The following is an 8,746-nucleotide window of genomic DNA, read 5'->3' on the forward strand; positions in this document are numbered from 1 at the left end:
ACTAGGTTTTCTTGCTTCATTTTGTTAGTAATAAATAATAATGAAAAAACATATCCATTAGTATTATCTCACTTATTGTAAATTCTTAATAAAACAGCATACAAGGTACACAATCATAATATTTTTTTATTTTATTGTAAGCCTTCAAAGCAAACAGAGTTTGAAGAAAATGAATGGCTTAATGACTCCATCGATAGAAGTCCAAAAAAGCATCATTCTGTTTTAGCAATCAATTAATGTTTATAAATCATAAATTTTACGTCAAGTGAAAAATCGTGGGGAAGCTTGTGTGAACACAAATTTTTGGCAGGTTCATATTTATCTGAACTGACTGACTTTTTCATCCGTGGTTTACGGGTATTGCTTTGAGAAGGCCTGTCTGGCTGACTATCACTCACTAGTCAGGTGATTCTACCGCGAGACAGCGATACTGTGTTCCAGTTTAAAATTGAGTAAGATAATGTAACTACAAGAGACATAACAACCTGGATTTCTTGCTTGTCGGCACATTGATATTGTAAGGCTTATATTGCATACAAAAATAATTCCTATGTGCAAAAATTTATCATTTGTCAACATCTATTGATAAATAGTAATCCAATTAAATATAATAAAAACATTAGATTAGCTTCATTTCTAGTTGAAAAGAATAGAATCATTGTATTTTTTTTATAGAATAGGAAGGTGGACTGGCATATGGGCCACCTGATGGTAAGTTGTCACCAAACGCCCTTAGACATTGGCATTGTAAGAAATGTCAACCATCGCTTACATATCCAATGCACCACCAACCTTGGGAACTAAGATTTTATGTCCCTTGTGCCTGTAATTACACTGGCTCACTCACCCTTCAAACCGGAAATATTAATATGTATTTCGTCTAATAAGACGCTCATTGTTGAATAAAGTTATATTAAGTTGATTTTTTAATAGAAGAGTAATGTAAGGGTTTTCTATACACTAGTTTTGTATACCAATCATATTATTATATAATATCCTTTACAATAAGCTTCTATATATTATTATTAATAGAATGTCATCTAAGTTACCAGCGATACATTACTTAATATATCTTAGCCTATGAAATTTAAATTATACAACATAATAATTTCATTCGTAAGTTATTGAGGCTAGGTAGATATTTTGATTAACTTCTGTTAATTTGATACAATAAAATAGCCAAGGCAGCCTTTTTATTATAACACTCAGATTTTAACAAAACAAAGTGATTTAAATTCAGCGAGCACAACATTTGATTCTCGTATTTGTATTTATAATTAATCTCGTAATAAGTGTTATAAACGCCCTATTAGAGCAAAGTATTATTCTTCTATATTGAATAATTAAATTTGAATTTTATAACCAACTAAAATAATTGAATCTAAGCTTTTATATTATGTATATTTTTTTCTTATGATATGTAATGTATAGGTAAGGTAGGTAAGTACGTATAGTTGATTTGTCACTTTTGTTATGTAGATTAGCAAATGTAAAGAGCACTAAGCATCTTATATTGCCTTGAAGCAGAATGTGTCATCTCCCTTGTTTATATATATAATTACCAACTGTCTCGTTTCACCGGAACGCAATCATAAATCATTATTTCTTAACAGTAACACTATTTGTGTTCCTAGTATATTTTTTATCAAAACTAGTAAAAGTATTAAATAAAGGTAGATTTGATTACTAAATTAAATTTAAATACAACAAAAATTAAATCATTTATTACTTTGACTTAACCTATGATGACACTTTGCACTATACAATTACTCATTCCACATCTAAATATTTAAAAAACATGCGCAAATTAATTAAAAATAAACAATAAATATTATATTCAAAATAAAAGCAATAAAATTTTCAGTTTCAAAATATTGTTACCATCCCTGATACGTATCACACCTTAATTGTTATTACGGATGAAATCAATAGTACTTATTTGAAAGTAATTCAAAAGGATTTTTGAAACAACCATCTGGAACTTGGCCTTTTAAAAACACATTAACACAGGCTTTCAACAAAGCACCCAGCCTCGTTAAACAAAGACCACCTGCCAACCCTCCTGACTGTTAAGTGATTGCTAATGAAACCGCTCGCACCCCGTCCTGTCCTGGCTTTGAGTGCTAATGAGTAAAAATGCGGGGTAAATATTTATAAGTATTGGTACATCGCCCGTTAGTATTTTCGGAGGTTAACGGGAAATTACTATAAATACTAGATGGTTATCCGATTTTTTGGGTGTAAATTTATTATTAGTTCTTCCAAGCCACGAATACCAATATTATGCTAAGTTTTATTTGATTATATCTAGATTGTTTAGGAACTGATGGATTAATGAATAGAAGACGTGAATCTTAAGTGAAGGTTTCAAATTTGTACAAATACCTATTGAAGTTTTCATGTGTTCATGTGTTGCAAAATTTGCATTCTCTTGTCGCCATGATATGATATTCTCCCACATATATATACCCTAAATAGCGTGCTAGAAAAAGCTCTAAATCTGCTCTAAAAAGAGGAGAGAAGGCCTTTTCTCAAAAGTAGGTCTTTTATGATATTTTATTTTTATGTTACTTTGATTGTAAAGATTTCTTTTTATATATATTACATATAGTTTGTTAAAAAGTAGAATATAAAACAATTTTTTTTAAACAAACAAAGTGTTTAAGCTTTATTGACCTATGACTGTTATAAATCAATAATATTATGATTAATTACAATTAAGAGCATTAAGCTCTTAAATTGTCTAAAGTCGCTGGTAACGTGATTTATTTTATTTCAGAAATTATAAATTACGTTTTATGTATTATTACATTTGAAAAACCGTTTCTGCTCTATAATAATGATAATATTTGTTTGTAAAAATAAGAACATTTTCATTGAAACAAAATATGACAAGAGAAACAAAAAAATATACGCAAGGGCTAAAAGGTCATAGAACTTTAACGTTTATGAATCACAACGCGGAACGTGAAGATTAAATGTTAGTAAAGCAGATACATCCAAAATCATTAGTCAGTATTCTATTTAAAGTTGCCTACAAGATGATGGCATTCAACGCAATGACATAAATCCGAGTCGGAACTGAATCCAGGACCTAGTAATATTTTTCCCATGCATCGATAAACATACACGATGATCTAACCGCTTAGAGATCGCGATTACAATAATTTATGGGTCAACGTAATGGAGCTTAGGTTTTCTCATTACTGATACTCATTTACTAAGATTTTATCTAAATGTACTGTTAAAAGATTTTAAATATAAATTTTATAATAAATAACAACGAATGTAAGAAGTCGTATAAATTTATTATTTATTAACTCCGTAATGAATAATAAATAAAACTACATAAGTAGACGTTTCACTATTGGCATAACTAAGATCTACTTCCTTTTTTAAAAAGTCTTACTTTTATTTTGTTTAACTTACAAATGTTCTATTTTATAAGTTGACATATGCCAATATCACTTTTGTGGAGAATCTAGGATTGTAGAAGAAAAATACATGGAGTTTCCGTGTCGAGCTAGTCTCTCAAAAGTATGGCGTACGCAATTATTTCAAAAATAGTAACTGACGTCGATAGACAGTCTTATTGTGATGCATCAGGGAAAGAAATCACATGGATGCAAAGTTTAAAAAACAAGAGGAAAAAACGTAAACGAGATGCGCCCGCGTACGCAAAGATCTCGGTCAGGCGGGAGCCAACTTCTTTTGTTTCCAGCCTCGAATCAGCCAGTGTTTCGAATCTAGATTCTGTTTATTTCTTTTTTTCTTTTTCCTGTGCCTTTTTCTTTATTGTCTCTGTGCGGCCAGTACGGCTTTTTGAAAAAAAAGAGCAAAACCCGGTGGCTTATGGCTCCCCATTGATATGCGACGTTCGAATTGAAATTTAAATATTTGCTTGCGGATACTCGACGGGCTTCATCGGACTATTCTCTTTTTGAAATCACTGTGTTGCCATCTTAATATTTAATATGTTACTCAGTGAACAGCGTTGCAGATTTTAATCAGAGAATAGAAGCCATTCCGTATTTCTTTTACAGCTCTTAATATTTTTTTGTACTTCTGTCAGTGCAATTTTTTGCCCTTGTAAGGTTATAATGACCAGATTATATAGGAATTAGAAAAATCAAAAAATTTTTTATCTACAAATTAACTTGTAACACAAAAGTAAATAAAATTTATGATTCTATTGACTGACCATGTTTTTTTTTTTTAAATTCAGAAACAAACAAAAAAAAAAAACGACTGGATAGTGTATAATTTACACGCGATAAAACTTTCAAGTCATACGAGATGCTACCCGTCCAAGTAAATATTTTCTCCTTCGGAATATATAACTTTGCATTGCATTCATTTATTTGAAGATACTTTTGTTTAACTAAACTAAATCCGTTTTATTATTCTAATAATAATAAAATAAACTCTTAATATAAAAAATAATACTCAATTTATCAAGTTAAATAAGTAAGAGAGGTAAGAGCAGAGACAGCTCCAGTGACAAGAATACAGAAAAACATATTAACGAACGAAAACGTCGCAAATTGCATGTTTCAAATGTTTTTTTTTTCAGCCAATATGTGCAAAAAACGCAAGAAGTCTCCTCATTCATGAAGATGAAGAATTCCTTTGCCCAGCAGTGGGATAACAAAAAGCTTTAAATAAAAAAAAGAAATAAGCTACTTAATTCATACTTGGCAATAAATGAACTTTAATATTACTAGATTATGTTACTGGCACCAAAACTGTGAGCAAAATTTAATCTCAGTTTGGGTGGAACTGAGGTTAATTTATTTGTAAGATAATAAACCCTTACTAACATATACTTTTATTATTATATATGTTGTCAGACTGGCAACGGGCTACACATGGACATCACCAATGCGCCATCAACCTTGCTAACTAAAATGTTATGTCCCTTGTGCCCGTAGTTACACTGACTCACTCGATCTACTAACATGTCCACAACTCGGTCTTCTAACATGAACAGAACAATACGCAGTATGGCTATTTGGCGGTAGAATATATAATAAGAAATGTACTACCCAGGTGAGCTTGCACAAAGTCTTATCACTAAAATTTATTATCATGAAATTATACAACAGCTTGTAAAAAATACAATTACATATCTTAAGCTCGTAATGTTAATACAGAGAATTATGAATTATTTACATTGAGGACATAAATAAGTATATACAATAAATAGCCTCTATAAAAAACATCACTGCGTCGAATGGTGGATGCTAGCATTTCCCCGTTAAATCGTTGTTTCTTCTGTTTGCAGTTGAAAGTTGTTTGAAACACTTGGGTCTTGGAATAATTTTCAAAATCCCTTATAAAACACCTCGTATTGTTGCCTGTTGACACAACCATTGAACTAACATCACTTACGTTATAATACATTTATATAAGGAACGTTTTCCTTTTAATATTATCAGCAATAATTTATCTAAGCACATCAGGTTTATTGCATGTGTTAAATTTTAATTTACATTTCAAATAAGAAGCAAAGTGGTAGCTTTATAAATAACAACTAATTAAGTTCATTGACCCTGTTTTATTGTCTATTCGGGAATATATATTATATCCATTCTTTCATTGTTTGGATAATGCAAAATGAAAAAAAATCCAGCTTCGAAAACGATCCGTTTATTTTGAATCGCTTGTTTAACTTTTTATGTTGGGACTTTAGCAACGTTCGGTTCCAAATATTTTTATATACATTTCGATAAATGGTAAAATATTTGTCACTGTCTCGTTTTCGCTTTTTTTAAAATGCAAAGATAAATTAGTAAAACGATATTAAATTATATAGTAGAAAATACCAATTCACTGAATAAAAAACTTTCGCTAAATTTAAAATGGACATTTCTAAGTCACGTTGTCGAAGATATTTGCTATTTTTAATAAACAAAAAATAACTTCATACTTTCCTTAATATTTTATTGTGTAAGCCTTAATTTATCTACTAGAAAAAAAAATACAACTTTAAGATAAGATACAAAGTTCTATAATAAAAAATCAGAACTCATCAACATTTTTTAAATTTTGGAAAGTTATTTTAAGGCGCAGCATTAAAAACAATGTCTCTTTATATTGTATAATTTTTAATTTATTTGTCGTCTTCAACATTAATTGTCAAAAAAGAACCAAATGATACATTAAACAGTTAGAAATTAAAGTGTCGTTTAAATTACGAAGATGTATACGATGTTTTTGCTTTTAAAATAGACTATTATTTATATTTAAAAGGAATTCAATATACATCATTGCTGATAAAAATGACGGCGGATAATCCAAGCGCCTAACGAAACAAAAAATACCCGATCATTTGGATGCGTCATGATTTGACCTATTAAATACGAGGTATTAAAAAAAACAGTTCTTATACGATAATAGCCCATACATGACTATATTGTATATTTTTTTTGTATTGCGGATTTGTATGTACAATTGTATCGTCTTGTATAAAAAAGTGTAAGTAAATTACGGAAGAAAAAGTTAAATGTTGACTTATAGTAACTTGTATTATAATATGTGTAATGTGCACTTCATACGTTGTCTAAATTAATCATATAATTTGGAAATTTATTATTTCACATATATAAGAGTTTTTGTTTCTGTAAGATGTTTAGATACTTTGGTAACGTTATAACCAGAAATGCAACTAGACACACAATATATTATTAATACAGTACAGTACAAGCCTGTGAATGTCCCACTGCTGCTGGGCTAAGGCCTCCTCTCCCTTTTTAAGGAGAAAGTATGGAGCTTATTCCACCACGCTGCTCCAATGCAGATTGGTCGAATACACAGGCAGAATTTCATTGAAATTAGACACATGCAGGTTTCCTTACGATGTTTTCCTTTACCGTATAGCACGAGATGAATTATAACCACAAATTAAGCACATGAAAATTCAGTGGTGCTTGCCCGGGTTTAAACCCACGTTCATCGGTTAAGATTCACGCGTTCTTACCACTGGGCCATCTCGGTAATTATTAATATTATAAATGTATAACACAATATACAAATGTATATCATAAATGCTTAGAGTCTTAGAACTTATATTTTAGCTTTTTTATTTATTATTTGAAGCTGGCACCAATAATTTTTTAATATATATAATAACTTAAACCTCTACCCAGTGGATAGATTCTCTTTTTAATAAATTGATTACATCGATAACTATAGCGAAATCACAGCATTAGCGTCATGGGCGCCAATTTCGCGAATAAAATTCCGTCTTGAGAGCCAATATTGAATTAAAATAATTTTTATTATAAAAATGATTCGCTGTACACATCTTTGACTATCCACCTAATCTGTCTTAAGCCCATCAACCAAGCCCAGCCCCAGGTTTTGATAAAGGAATCTATGAAGTATGGCAGAAGTCGTTATATGCCCTGAATTATCATAATACGATCATAATTATTTAAATCATGCTTATTAATAGATTAACTATAAAGTTTATGGAGATCAATGGCAATCGATATGGCAATTTTTACTAAAAACAAAAAAAAAATTGCATTTGAGTAAATAAAATAATTCATTGATCATTGAAGGTATTTCTTACAGGATATGCAAGTCCTATATATATATATATTAAGAGTTTTTGTAAGATTTTGACATCTTATATAATACAAACCAGGAGCGACGGCTGCATATGGTAACCATACGTGTAGTTGTTCAAAAATTAAATTATTATTTTTTAAGATAAAATGTAACCAATAGAAATATTATAATTAGATATTTTCTAAACATAGATTTCTATACCATATTTAACAGTAAACAGTAACAGTAACAGCCTGTTAATGTCCCACTGCTGGGCTAAGGCCTCCTCTCCCTTTTGAGGAGAAGGTTAACCATATTTGTTACAAATAAATCGGTAAAGTAAGTTACATATACAATTTAAGTCTTTAGCGATATTTAATCTTTATATAATTAGCATTTAGCAGCAGTCATTCATAATAAATAATTATTAGTCTTACCGGTTATAATTAATTAACGGCAGTGTAATCCTTTCAGCGTATATTGATAATTACCGTACAAATATTTTAACCAATTTTCAATAGTTTACACGTTTTCAGTTCACACTTCTAACGAGTCAAAATTCACGCCCTTGTAACCACATAACTGACTAAACAAAATTAAGCAGACCTTACAAAGTATTTAGCACTGAAATCGGAACACTCTAACACCTGTTATTTATCATTGTTATAAAATGACACTTCAATCCGTTCCATATCTACTCACATTCGCACTAAATATTTAAAAATAGTTTAAAATATTTCTAAAAAGGTCCGATATAAATATGGAATATAATGGCAATTAGCATCAAGTCAGGTCAACGCAGAAACGATTACTAGTCATCCGTTCCATTTTTGAACGCAACCGATTTTGACAATTACGTTTCGTTCGATTCGGCGCTGTCAGATTTTGACAGGTCTATGCGCGCGCGTGTGAGCGTGTAGTGCGCACGGGCATCGGCGCTGCACTGCGTTCGCGCGCTTTTCGACCCACGAAACCTTCTCAGCCTCTCTAGAATGGGATGTATTATATTTTCTCACGGAAAGGACTAACATAGGATGATCTCCGCTCAATAGCATCTTTGCTGACTGATGCTGTCTGAGTTTTGTTTCCATTTTGACGTTTGAAACAACCTTTTTTATTTTAAACGGGATTAACCGTTTATAAACGTCAGAGGTTTATGGAGCGTAGTGAATCGCGGTTATGGTCTTTTTTA

At 30.7% G+C, this 8,746-nt stretch overlaps 1 protein-coding gene across 1 annotated transcript in view; it reads right to left on the bottom strand.

Annotated features, from left to right (window-relative positions):
* The window catches only part of LOC126776331 (PAS domain-containing protein cky-1-like), a 123,868-nt gene extending 115,382 nt beyond the window's left edge, over positions 1–8,486 (bottom strand). The window contains exon 1 of the mRNA XM_050498786.1: positions 7,992–8,486. The gene's annotated coding sequence lies outside the window, so the exon portion shown is untranslated. The remainder of the gene's footprint in view (positions 1–7,991) is intronic.
* Between the last annotated feature and the right edge of the window lie 260 nt (positions 8,487–8,746).

The sequence above is a fragment of the Nymphalis io genome, chromosome 20 (genome assembly GCF_905147045.1).
Source record: "Nymphalis io chromosome 20, ilAglIoxx1.1, whole genome shotgun sequence".
Classification (NCBI taxonomy): Eukaryota; Metazoa; Arthropoda; class Insecta; order Lepidoptera; family Nymphalidae; genus Nymphalis; species Nymphalis io.